The 13633-nt window shown below is 46.0% G+C and overlaps 1 long non-coding RNA gene across 1 annotated transcript in view; it reads right to left on the bottom strand.

Annotated features, from left to right (window-relative positions):
* LOC148056858 (uncharacterized) overlaps positions 1 to 9692 on the bottom strand; it is a 32994-nt gene extending 23302 nt beyond the window's left edge. Inside the window, exon 1 of the long non-coding RNA XR_015702344.1 lies at positions 9643 to 9692. This is a non-coding gene — a long non-coding RNA (uncharacterized LOC148056858). The remainder of the gene's footprint in view (positions 1 to 9642) is intronic.
* Positions 9693 to 13633: the final 3941 nt, after the last annotated feature.

Raw genomic sequence — 13633 nt, forward strand, 5'->3', positions numbered from 1 at the left:
GACCTGGATGCTGGGGCCAAGAGAGATCAGCAGCAAAGATGATGCCCTCTTGGCCATGGCCTCTGTGGAGGCAGGATGTTAGACAGATTGCTAAAGCAACTTAGCCAAGTACTTGGTTAAACTCTGGAGGACAAACAAATCCAACCAAGGTAGGCACACATTTCAGCTAGGCAGTCATCTCAAGTGGTGAGAAAATGAAGAGACCTCTCAAGAACCAATGGCTGGACTGTGATTTACACCACTGTAATAATAGCAAGATTTGGCCAAGTAGGATTAGTTGTTATCATCTTTTATCCATCTCTGTATAGAACATTTTTGCTGTGAATTTTGAAAGCTTTGGTGCAATAAGCTTTCCCTGATTTCCTTACTTGGTATCAGGGATGAGGCTGAAGATGAATTACAAATAGGCTCATAAAATGCCAGTCTACAGCAAACAGCTTGCTCAAACATCATAAAACGTGGTGTGGCTTCCCCTGCTGCACAGAGCCACTGGAGCAGTGCCAGGGCGCTCTGGAGCCACGTATTCTTGTGCTACCACTGCACAGAAGAGCTCCATGTAAGAGCACTGAAGAGTTCAACAGGACCTACCACCTATGGCGAGGAGTTAAAGTGTGAAGAATCAACATTAGGACAAATAGTGGTTGAGAAATAAGACTGAAAACTTCTTAAGGAGCATCTATCACAGGAATACTGGGTCAACATGGATGACGATGGGCCGCACGGGCTACCAACAGAGCTCACCTGGGGATGATGTTTGGGGCCATGGGCTGGGTCAGGAGGTAGCTCTGTGCAAAACACCATTTGCATGCCCAAACATGCAGCTCTGCGCCTCGACACTTGTAGGGCACGAAGAGAAAAGCCACCATATTTATGCACTCCCATCTCAGCAAAATGGGGCCTTCAAAGAAGCTGACACCGAGTCAGGATAAAATCCATGAGATGGTCCCTTCCCTCTCCCATCCTCATCCCTGCATGCAGGAAGCTTCCTCCTTGCTTCCCATTTTGCAGCACAGGGAAGGCATTTCCATCTGTCAGGAGGATGGGGGGTCCTTTCTTTGCTTTTTTTAAGAACATAGACAGGCCTTGATCCAAACCAGCACAGATTTCAGGGAAGCTTGGGGTGTAGCTTGTCACTTCACATCCATTTTATATTTTTAACCAGAAAATGTTTCTAGTTAAGATATCCTCTAAACAGCAAGCAAGGAAGGAAAAGGAAGAAAAATAACCAACAAATAGCCTCTACCTGAACCTGAGAATGTGTAGAGAGCATGGGGACATGGAGAAATACTCCTCAGAGATGCTGTCCTCAGAAAATGCCCTAGAAAGGGACCCACCGCAGCACAGCCCATCCCAGCACGCTGCACTGGTGCAAACCGGGACTTTGCAAAGTCTAACGTCTGTTTTGATGTGGCAAGGGGAGTCCTAAAATCCTGCCACCCCTACAGTCACCCTTACAGCTTGGGGAGCACGGTGAGTGCTCCCTGCGGGAGCGTTGGCTGCACGCACCTGCAGCTGCCGCCTTTAGCGCAGGGTAGGCAGGCAGCTCCAGCCACATTTCCAGCAGGTCTCCCAGAATAAACCCTCAGTGTCTGCGCGTGGGAAACCAGCATTTGTGCCATGCTATGTGTGTATGCTGCAATTTGTCCAGTTCCTGCGGTCAAACAAGTCTATTTTTGTAGGGCTGCTGAAAACACGGCCCTTAATTACTGCTTTTGGCAGGGAGCAGGGTTATCTGGTGGATGAGATTAGCAGCCTGGTTGCTCTCGGGGAAGACATGTTGGCCGGCTGGACTCCAGTCAGCAGTCCTGCTCTATGTCATGTTTTGTGCCGTCTCCAGAAGTAATAGTGCTGTTTTTTAAATTGATAGAAGAGTTTATCCCTTGTACTTTTCTAATCAGTTCTTTCTTGGCTCTTTGCATGAAACATTAAAAAAAAAAAAAAAACAAAACCTTAAGATTGGCTTTTATACTGTGGTATGGTCACTGAAAACCCTTAGTGCTGCTATGGTATGAAAATGATGTATGTAGTCCTACAGAGATGGGAGAGTATGCCTGAGACCTGTCTCTCCATCACATGCAGCCTGTGGGAAGCAGAACCAGAACCAGATTGAGGAGATATAGCCCATCAGAGAAACCTGATCAGAGCAAAGAAAAGGGGAGAGAGGGGAGAATATCAACCCTTTTCAAATTGTGCATGTGTTTATGCCTTGCCATGTCAGAGCAGAACACCTCCCCTTCCCCGCCTTTTAATCCATGTTTTCTGAAACCCTTGGAAGCTTTTCATTGCTTTCCCTTCTCCCCTGTTGCTTCCTTTTGCCCACTGAGTGACATTAATGTTATTTTTTTTTCTTAACTAGGACTCTTCTACTTGTGTCCCAGCACAAGAATGGCTCCACACACGTCCTAGAAAAGTCAGCATTTTTGTTTTCACAGTTTTTTGTTTTTTTTTCTCCATTCTCTAACTTCTCCAAACTGAAGTTTTGAAAGGTTAGACAGTGGAAAAAGGAAGATTTGGAAAGAACATCTAAACATTGTACTTTCCCTGGCAAGCAGATGGGGGAAAAGTTGAGGGAAGGTGATGAGAATAGGGAGTGGAAAGGAAAAAACTGATTGAAAGAGGAGGGGGAAAAAAAAAAGAATTTTTTTATTTTGAAAATTGACAAGTGGAGATAAAAATCAATATTTTCATGTTTCCTGAAATTTCTTATGAAATTTCACACCAGCGCTGGCGGGCTCACAGCTTCCCTGGCTGGGTTGGCAGTGTTGGGGGCCAGGAGACCCCCCCACATTGGGGAACAGTCTGCAGTGACCCCTGTAATTAAGGGGTACAACAATACTCAATGACTGTACTCAACCGTACTCAGTGATCAGGCATTGGAACAGGCTGCCCGGGGAGGTGGTTGAGTCTCCATCCCTACAGGTATTTAAAGAACAGATAGATGCGGTGCTCGAGGACATGGTATAGTAATGGACTTGGCAGTGATAGGTTAACAGTTGGACTTGATGATCTTAAGGGTCTTTTCCAACCTTGACGATCCTATGATTCTATGATCAGTCGCTCACTGTGAGACTGGATGTATTTACTCTACGGTCCAGAAGAAGTCTTTGCAGGGTCCTGCATCTTTCAGTATCTTCATCAGTAACTTCAATAATGGGATAGAAAAGATGCTTATTATATTCATTAATAGCTTCAGCATGGGGCAGGCTGCTTTGTGCTGGGATCAACCCAAATATAAAGTAGCCTCGAAAAATCAGAGAAATATTCTAAAAAATAAATAGGATGAAATTCAGTAAGGGCAAATTCAAATTCCCAACTGCAGGAAGGAACAGGCATTCATATTTATGGGAGATAAGAAGCTAATTTCCTATCAGCTGGGTAGGAAAGGATCTGAAGGTTTTAGTGGGTCACAACTTGACTGTGAATCAATGTTGCTGTTGCAAAAAAAGTCAAATACTGTACTGTGACATACAAATAGGATCACTGCTGATAAGACACACAAAGTAACTCTAGTCTGTCCAACACTGGTAAGATTTTAGCTTGAGTTACTGCATTTGATGTGGAGGCAATTTAAGAAGGTTGTGAGCTCGCTGGAGGGAGTTCGGAGGAGGCAACAGCTGGGTGAGCAAGGACCCAAAACCACAGCTTGTGTGGGAAGGTCAGAAGAAGTGGGTCTGTTCTGCCTGAAGAAGGAAGGATGAATTCAAAGGACAAAGAAAAGAAGAAATACATTTTTCCCCATTTCTGCTGTTGGTGGGACAAAAATAATGTGTGTAAGTTAAAGCAAGGGAGATTCAGGCAAAACCCAGCAGAGCTTTGGGTTGGTGGCAGCCGCAAAGCACTGCGGCTGCTGAGCCGAGGCATGTGGGTCTCCATCTCTGGACATTTAAGAAGAGACTGGACAAGTACCTTGAGAAATGGCACAGGTATGTCACCCGAGATAACACCCTGTCCATGCCCTTCCACCCAGCTTCCTGTGATTTTTATGATGGGTACCATAACAGTTCAGCAAGTGATGATTTTTAACAATAGCTCTTGAAAGTCTTGGAGCTTCCCAAAGATGCCCAAACCTTCTCTCTTTCCGCAAGCTTTTCCCACTGCCTCCTGTTTCCACTGGCTTCAGCGAAACAAGGGCTTGCCGGCTGTGGCTCTTGGACCACATCAATGACTGCTCACAGTCAAACATTGAATTTACCTCCCAGCCACACTTGGAGGCTCTGGAGTGAACAGCTATTTTTAAAGCCACCATCCTGCCACATTGGAACATTTGCTCGGCAGTAGAGAGTGTGCTCGAAGAAATAATGACTGCCTTTTTATCCGAAGACTATTATAGCTAATGTTTAAAGTTCACTAAAAAACATGTTTCTGTATATTTGTATGGAAGGTATATTTAAGGCAAACCTCCCTCAAACTCTACTCAATAAGCAAAGAGCACACAGCAATACTCCACTCTTGACATTTTAAAAAGCCTTCTGATATTCTTTTCTTCCTTTAACAATGGGGCCAATTTTCCCTTTCCTGGCTGCCAGCCTGCCCTCACTTTTTCTTTTAGCACCTCTTGAAATTACCTTGACCTCACCTTTAAGCACACTCTTCTCGAGGACACTGAGCTCAGATGGGGTGGGAGGTGTTGCTGATGGAGGAATGAAAGATCAGCCATTAGCATAACGGTGAGAATATTATCAGCACTCACCATTTTCCCTAATAAGGACCCAGCAACCCCTTGGGGCCACCATTAATATTGATCATGGGCCTCCCTTCTACCCTGTCGCTTCCCAGGGCTGCAAATTTCTGATGCTTTCTGGCCATTGTTCTCCATGAAGGACTGACTGACTGCTGTACAGGCATCTGTGTTTGGGAGGGGAAGGCAAATGGACCAGGTTCAATCTAAGCCCCTTTCCAGCCATCATCTTCATGACACAGCTCGGTCTCTTGCTGTTTTACTGCTGACCTGACAGAGACGGATGTTGTCTGCTGCTGCCACACACTCATCCTCACCAGACCGGAGGTAGCCGCCTCTCACAACTGGAAAATAAGCAATCTTCTCATTTAGAGCTTTAAACACCACCAGGAAAATAATATGAGCCTCTCCCTGATAAAAATAGAAAAGTCATCTACCAAGAGGAGCCCAAAATTGTGAGTGCGTCTGTGCTGGAGAAGCTGCGTTCCCGGTTCACAGGCATGGGGCCAGCACAGATGTCCAGCTGTGGCTGTCTCACTTCAGGCCAGGTCTGCCACAGGTTTGTCACTGCCCAGGGGAACCTGGGTGATGGACCAGGTGATGGGCTTTGAGACCAGGAGCAAACAGCCATGCTTTACCTGTAACTGCTTCAGTAAATCATTGCAATGAGGTCATTGCTCATCAGTAAGCTTCGCTGCATCTAAAAAAAATGGCATAGCCCTGTAGCTGGTGAAAGACTTTTCCTTCACCATCCCTACGAATGATATATCTCTCTGACACCAAGCACCGCTGATCTAATCCCATCAGCACAGCTCAGTCCTGCTCCAGCAAAGGCTTCCCTCTGGGGCAACCGTCTCCACTGGCTCCATAGCTCCTGGCCCGACTTTTGGGCCGTGCCTGTACTTGGAAGTCAAATCAGATTCAAGTAGGGTGTTAATCGTAAGTGCAATCCCCATTCTTAAATATCTCAACTCATTTAAAGTGTGTTACGCTATAACAGAAAAGGGCATTCAACCTAGAATAAAATGGAACATGCATAAAAACAGATAGCTAGTATGGAAAAAACTAGTCCTGAGTTACTCCAAACAGACAAGCCTTGAGCATGCCAGTGAGCTTGGAAAATGGCACATTTGTGAGGTGTTGGCCAGAAAGGAGATCCAGTCCATATTCACTAGACTGAAGAAACTTTGTAGGCCTGGAGGAGAAAGGCTCTGCACTCTGTTAGCAAGCAGGCAATGCACTTTTGAGGGTGCTCTCCTGAAGGTAGTTAGCAACTCCCACCTTCCCAAGGCTCAGACAAATGGATTATCCAACTTTTTGAACACCCTGGCCCTTCTGGAGAATAACCTAGGGGCACTGTCTACAGTTAAATCCTACAGCTTGTTCACAATGGGGTGTTCCCTCACCACCACACACAGTAAAACATTAATCGAACATGCTAATGAAGCCCTACACGCACCTTTAGCCACAGGTGACTTCCCCTCCATGGTGAGCCCCGTGCATTGCCCCAGGGCCTGGCAGCCGCTCCTTCCCACTCACTGCAGCACAGGTCGTGGCTCCAAGCCACCATCCTGCCCCTGCGTCGTGCAAGTTTTTCACATGCCACAACTGATTCTCACCCCAGGGGAAGGTGCTCATCCTCACACAGCTCCTCCCACGCCCCGAGGCAGTGGGCCAGGCTCCCCTGTGGGTAATAGCAGAGGCATGGGGAGATCTGAGCAATGAGACTTCTGTGGCTTGATGAATCGTCTCCCTTTCCAGTAGACAGAGGCAACACCCCACTCCAGAGAGCTCAGATTAGGGCTGTGCAAATAGTTGAGGTTTTTTGGCTTTGATCCCAAATCATAATATTTTAAGAAATCAGAATCAGAGCAACCTGAAATATTTTTTGTTATTCTTCTAGGCTACGTAGACTGGTTTGAGCCGCCCATCCCTCTCCTTCTCTCCAGTGATACTACAGAAATATTTGCCTATGGATGCATTTATTTTGGGATGTTTGAAGAAAAAGAAAAAAGAAAAAGAGGGCTGTCTTCTCCCCTGCTGCAAATAACTGCAGGAGCCTTCCCTCCCTGAGATCTTCATGGCAAGTGGCTGGTGTCTTGGGGCTCTTGGCCACATCAAGATTTTACCACTGTGCAGATTAGGGTCAGGAACGCTAGAGCGAGGGCTGAACTCACAAGTGTATAGAAGGTAGTGGTAACCTTGTAGAGAGTCCAGAGAAATGGAGAAATCAAGACTGAGCCCAGGCTTAAAAGGAGGCCCTAGTCTCACTAATCCAAAGACTGATGGGGTTTGTACTGACTTGACCCAGGAGTTGTTGCAGGGTGATTATGTAGGACTACTGGTGTGAGGAGGTCAGAATCGGGCCACTTGAGGAAGAAAGCTTGTCACTACTGGGAAGGAAACCAAAATTCTGCTTTGTAACAAATGAGCTATTTAAAAATATTAAGAATGGACCAGATTTCAATCAAAAACTTGAGTCAGATTTTTAAGAAAAAATTTTAGAGCATTCATTTTGATATTAAAATGAATTTGAGAACAAGGCTTTTCTGAACCAATTCTCCATCCTCAGCAATTCCATCCCAGTAATATCAGTTAGATTATCAAAATACTGTCATTAAAAAAAGCATTCCTGCAAAAAAAATTTATTTTTCTGGTGGAAAAGCATCTATCAGTACTTTTTCAGCTTGGTGTATTGCTGAATTATTTGCTGTTCTATATGATGAATGTACAGAACAATTGGGAACCCGTGACAAATACATGCATATGACCTAGTCAACAGGAAACTATTACTAGGAAGAAGGAAAACCAGGTACAAATTTTATTTGTATTATCATGAGTTGTAGTTATTTTTATGGAGTAATAGGATGCTGACAACCTCATCTATTTTACATTATTAAAACAAAACTCAGTCTTTCAGAAAGCACCCTTAACTGGCAGGCACTAAAATTTGTTTTAAGCTACTCCTTTAAAACGTAATTGAGTTTTCACTTCATCTGAAGGTCTGCAAGTATCTTCAGCATGGGAGAAACCAAGCTGGTAACCAACTGGACCAAGGAAGCAGTGAAGCAAACCACACTCACTGTGGCTACATGCAAAAAACACTGAAAAATAGGAAAACCCTCCTTTTCTGAAATAACTCCTCGATTCTAGTCATGCTGAAGGCTGAAACTAGAAAAATAAATATTGACCTCTTTCATAAAGCTCTTTGAGGTCTCTCAAAGAGGAAAAAAGCTCTCTAAAAGCTATTTACATTGTTTTCAGAGAAGTGTGATTTCTACCTTGTCAGCAGGCCCTTACGCTCTCAGACAGGGCTTGCTTCAATTGCAGCTTTACAGCCTTGTCCTTAAGAGTTGAAAAGGCAGAGTTTCTTCCCTTCTCACCATTCAAGTAATAGCAATGGATGCTTAAGACTAGGGGAACAGAATGTTTTTTCTTCCAAAAACCATCATATTCTGGTGTGGGGAGCACAAACAGCTTCATGCCTTTCCCTAAAGCAACATTTATGGTCCCTTTACATTGATCCCATTTAGGGACCCCTTGGGATCCTTTTTAACTGCACACTGATCACCTCCTCTTCTCCCAGACATTGCTGCTTCCCTTGGACAGCTTGAATGGTCCGTGCACCTTCTCCCTGAGCAACAAAACTCCCTCCTGGCCCCAGCCTGCCTCATGAGAGGCACCCGCACCCACTCCCTGCCTGGACCTGGCTCATTGCTTGCTGTGCCTGGGAACATTGATGGACCCCACAACCAGCACCCACTCTGCCTGTGCCTTTGGTCCCTGGGAGACAGCACCATCAGAGAGGGCACATCCCACCTGGGGCCATCTCAGCTCCCAGCTCCACTCCCCTTGCGAGCATCCTGGCTCTGGCTGCTCACTGACACAAGGAGTACATTATGAATGCCTTTGTATCAGGAGTCTACCATACACAGCACCAGCACAGTCTGAATTACAGATAATTTTGAATTGCAGAGGGAAGAAAAATATTTAGCAAAATTATGTAACCAAAGTTCAAAAATAGCCTATTGCCATCTGGTTGTGCTATTCTGAAGACCAAAAAACCCTCGAGTCTTTTTAAAGCTAACTATACTGTTTGCAAACTCAGCCAAATTTTTTACGAAAACTTAAATTCCACATGCTTGCTTTACCTCCGGAGGTTTTTGAACTAGCTTTGCCTGCACACAAGCCGTACCCAGTCATACAGCTCTGTTCCACATCTGCCATGTGTATTTAAAAAGCCCTGTCACATTCCTGTAAAAGCAAGTGCACAATGTCAGGAGACAAGAAAAAAAAAATAAAAGCAATAATTAAAAAACCCAAACAAAATTAAAAACCCTCAAACACTATAGATTAACCCCCAACCCACTGTCCTGCCTTCATTGGGGCTGTGCTGCGTAAGGGCAGGGGCATCAGGAGACAGCTATTTTAACAGCCTGAGCTGCAATGGAAACATCATCCCTAGTTGTTATGTTTGCTAAAGCAACTAGGAACTGCAGAGAGGCTGAAACAGTGCCCAGACATGATCTTCCCCATTAAGCAGAGGATAACTTCATGCCATTCACACCAGCTGAAATGTCAGCATGGAAGGGAGCGTCGCCCTGAAACCCCTCCAGGCCAGCAGCTCACCACCGCAGGGATGGAGCTGAGCATCCGGCAGTGTAACAAGGTTATCCAGCCTAGATTAGCCACACATCACCACTTCTTAGGTCTAGTATTCAAATATCCCTACTGACTACTAACCTCACCAACAAATACCAAGAAATCACCTTCCTACAACTGCAATCGAATCTCAAATATTCTGCATCAGTGAGAGCAACTTGTATGAAAACCTTTAGCATTCAGTATTAATTATGTATCATTCTCCAGCATAGAGAAAAAAATAAAGCAATGCTTTCAAATGGATCCTCATGTAATCTAGCCTGAACCTGACCCCTGCAGCAGAGATGAGAGGCAGCCCCTACCTGCTCTGCTCTTGGACTTGCCACTGCAGCGCTGAGCTAATGACTTCCACAGCCAACGTACCAGGGAAAGACTGTTTCCCTTCAGTGGTTTTATGTGTACTGCCTTTCAGCCTCATTCCATAAGGTTAATTATTTCTGACTTGCTTCCTCTGTACAGGTTGCCAATTAGGCGTCTATTGCCTGCCCTGATGCTTTGCAGTCCTGACCCCTTTTCACACTTGTCTTCCGAGATAGGGACACAGGGCAGTTTCCCAGCATAGACCTTTGTCACCTGTGGAGACATCATCTGCCTCCATTGATGCTCATGGGTGCCCAAACCTGGAGGGAAACCTGGCCTGAAGCAAAGCCTGGGACCTCCCCATCTACCTCCAGCAGCCTGGGTGAGGTGCTCCTGCAGGAAGCATGGTCATGGAGCTGCACGCCCAGTTGTAGTAAGTAAACGCTGAAAGCAAGTTATTTAATAGCATTATTATAGTCTTACCCTCTTGAACTATTAGCTAATAGTCAGGACTTCATAGGGTTGTTTCTTCACTGGAAAAAATGAGAAACAAATTAAGATGTGTCCCAGGTGCAATTCTCTTTATTTACAGTGACAAAGCCTAGCTTTGTCAGGCATGAAAGAACAAAAAAAGACAATAACAACAAAATGAGCAGTTTTCTTTCTCCCTTTTGCTAAAGGTGCTATTTTCCATGGCAGCTTCTAACTGTCTAAATGAAGGCTGCTGCCACCCTGCCTCCTGCCATCCTCAGACCCCGGCTATGCAGGGCTTCCCCCCTTGTCTAGGAGATGTAGGACCTGATCAGACTGCCAGGAGGTTCATGAAGGAGTTGGAGAGGATGCCAGGATGCCATAAGAGTATCAGCTTCAGCTGTGCTAAGCTGCATGCTGTTAGCAGATCTGGCTTTCCCATGAGCTCTATCTCCAATGGACAGCAGAAGTATTTCTTCTGCTTGCTTTCTCAACCACACAAGGTTATGACTAATTAATCCCTCTGACCTGGTGATTACAAACCCAAAGAAAAGCCCTGCCACTGACTGCTCCCCTGGACGAGGCTCCCACTGGCCCAGGCTCGACCCATGAGGCCACGCTTGCTGGTCATGTTGGCCATCGAGGGACAGCACCTGGCCATGCCAGGCTCCCGGAGGGGACAGAGGTGCTCAGCACATCCGTCACCCCTACCAGCCTGTGGTTAAAGATCAAAGACCCACTTGATCGCAGCCATTATAAATCCTGTAGTGCAGTGTTTTTTCAGCCCCGTTTTCCACATCTCCTCATCAGTCTAACACCCTGCTCACTGTGCCCTCCTCACTACTGCTCGGAGAATCTGCAGCATTACACTGGTTTGTTTTCTCCTTGGGCTGTCACAGTTAATTGGGAAACCCAATAACATATAAGCGCTTCAAATTAATCTTCTGAAGAGCCACTAGTTAGCCTCTGTCAATGCTGAATTTCATCTGAGTCTTATTTGGTCCCTCACTAACCTAGGCACAGAGCTTTGCCAGCTCCATCCTCACCCTCCCTTGGAGGTCACTCACCAAGGCGATGAACATGAGCCTGTGCGATACCCACCGTCACCCCAAGCACCAGCCGCTTGTCCTGGCAGTGTGCTGTGCCTTGCCACACTCGCATCCCAGCCGTCCGAGGGGCAGGGCTGCTCACCTGCCTCCCTAGGCTCTGGGATGGAGGCTCTTTAGTCAGACCAGGTCAGAAGAGTGTTATTCAGTGAATTATAAGTTTGATATATTGTGCTGCTCCAAATGAAAACATGCTGAGTTCAAGTCGACAGTTCTAGCTGAAAAAAAGTACTTTAAAAAAAAAAAAAAGCTTTACATCAGCATTTCTGAGAAAAAGTGTCTAAACGGCATTTTCAATTTGAAACTGACTCTTTTTTTTTTCTTGAAAAAGAGAAAGTCAACAGGTGAAGAACCACATGGTCAGACAGAAGTTTCCCTCCCTCCATCTGTCTCTGTATCATGCAGTCTTCACAGTAGGGAGAGTCTTCACCCTACAGGAGGAGAGGGGAGAATCTAAGTTACCCATTTAAAAAATATAATTTAAAAAAATAAAAAACTGACAAGGCACTTACATGCTCATGAAACACCATCTTCCCAGCAAATGCTCCACTGCCAGTTGTGGCTATTAAAGTTTGTGAAGGAGTTTCTCCTTCAGCCCAGGACAGAATTTCCCATCAAAACCAGACAGCTCTGTGACAAACCCTCATTCAAGCTGCTGTGCTCCTGAACCACTACGTGCATTGCTTCCCCCTCTGTAAGGCATCATCACCCCTTCTGCTTGTAATTAGGATGGATGAGAAGCAGTTAACAGCGCAGAGGTTAATGGCAATTCAATTCACAGTACACCATGGGCAGGGCAATGGCAAGTGGATGGATGTAGGCACACACTCATCCGTCACCTCCTCCACCAAGCAGCCTGCTCCTGGTGAAGGCGTATGGGCAGTGTGATGCCATCTTCCCTTAACCGCGCTGAGTTAGGTGCTGAGCAGGGTGCCCCAGCCAGAGCTATGCCTGCCCCACACCCTCTCAGGGCTGAGCCGGGAGGGGAACCTCTCTCTCTTACCCAACTATATGAGGCAGCCCTGCTTCTACCTTTGAGACCCTAGTTTGGTGCCTAATATTAGGCAGGATGATCCCAGGCCATACACGAGGCTCAGTCTCCTATCTTCTTCCCGTTCCCGGCTCTGCATTCCCCCAGCAACAAGTACAGATCAGGAAACCCAGGCACACAAGGGCTGGATGCAGCAGTCAAGAGCAGCTGCGCCAGTACCGAACACCGAGGAAACGCGACCTTGCCACTCCCACTTACTTTCCACTTTATGCACTGGAGAATTGCATTAGCTCCCGGTCATCAGCACAGCACCCACCCACACCCCCTCATTTTATTGTCCACCATGACCTCCCTCTCTGTATCTCCAGCAGCTTTCACAAGCGCTGGACTCCTTGAAACCCCCTCCCACGTGGTAAGCCTGGCTCCCGCTCTTTGATTCCAGACAAAGGTTCCTATATTTGGCTGTGCTGACATAATCAAACTACTTTCTTTAATCTAATTTACCAAGATGCTCCACTCAGCATCAGGGTTATCTTCATCAGTTACCACTCTCCCAGCATCTACACCTGCAAGCTGTCAAGGTTTTCTTTGCAAACTACAGAGAAAGTTAAATAGGACAGGGCAAAGCTCCAGCTCTAGAGGACTGCCCTCCTAATGTGGTTACCAGCATGATTTTCAGAGAACAGTCAACTCAGAAAGGCAGCAGCCACCACCTACTGTGTAACATCCAACCTGCAAACTGGAGCTTCAGAGAAAGCATCTCTGCAGATATCATCTCTGGAGAGCCTTCATGATGAGGAAGAAGGGTCCTACCACTGGCATGAGCTGTCAGTGACTGTGAGAATTTTTTGCCCATGCTTCCTAAAGTAATGAAATTTCTGGAAGGATCTGTGTGTTAAGCCTGCAAGCCCTAGAGTGGCATCCGAGTTGCCCTGGGACAGGTTTGGGAGATGTGGGATGTTTGGTAGGTTGCACTATTGCTCATGGAAAGATTGCAGAAGTCATCAGGCTTTAAGCAGGTTTCACATAGTAGGACCATGGGATTCCAAGGGGTACTTGGGGAGAAAGGGGGAGACCACGAGATGCTGACATTTCATTTTCTAGCAGTAGAAGCACGTGGTCAATTCAAAGATGTACCAGGACCTTGCACTCCCTTGCTTACCACATGCTGAAGCTTTCATTTTACTTTGCAGCATCTGATGAGGGTCTCTTGTGGGAGTTTGATGGATTCACACCACTTTGTTAAGAGTTAACTGGAAGCATTTGTATTTCTTGACCATCACAGTGGTAGCAGCCCAGGGAGGGAAGAATAGCAAGACAAGGAGATTGGAAAGCCAATCCATAGGTGTGCATCATAGGTTTCTCATGCAAGAAAGCCTCCTATGACATCCTTTAAGATGTCTAGATACTGAAAACAAGGAAGAG

The sequence above is a fragment of the Nipponia nippon genome, unplaced genomic scaffold, assembly GCF_047370975.1.
Source record: "Nipponia nippon isolate SJK-2023a ecotype South Korea unplaced genomic scaffold, ASM4737097v1 scaffold_11, whole genome shotgun sequence".
Lineage (NCBI taxonomy): Eukaryota > Metazoa > Chordata > Aves > Pelecaniformes > Threskiornithidae > Nipponia > Nipponia nippon.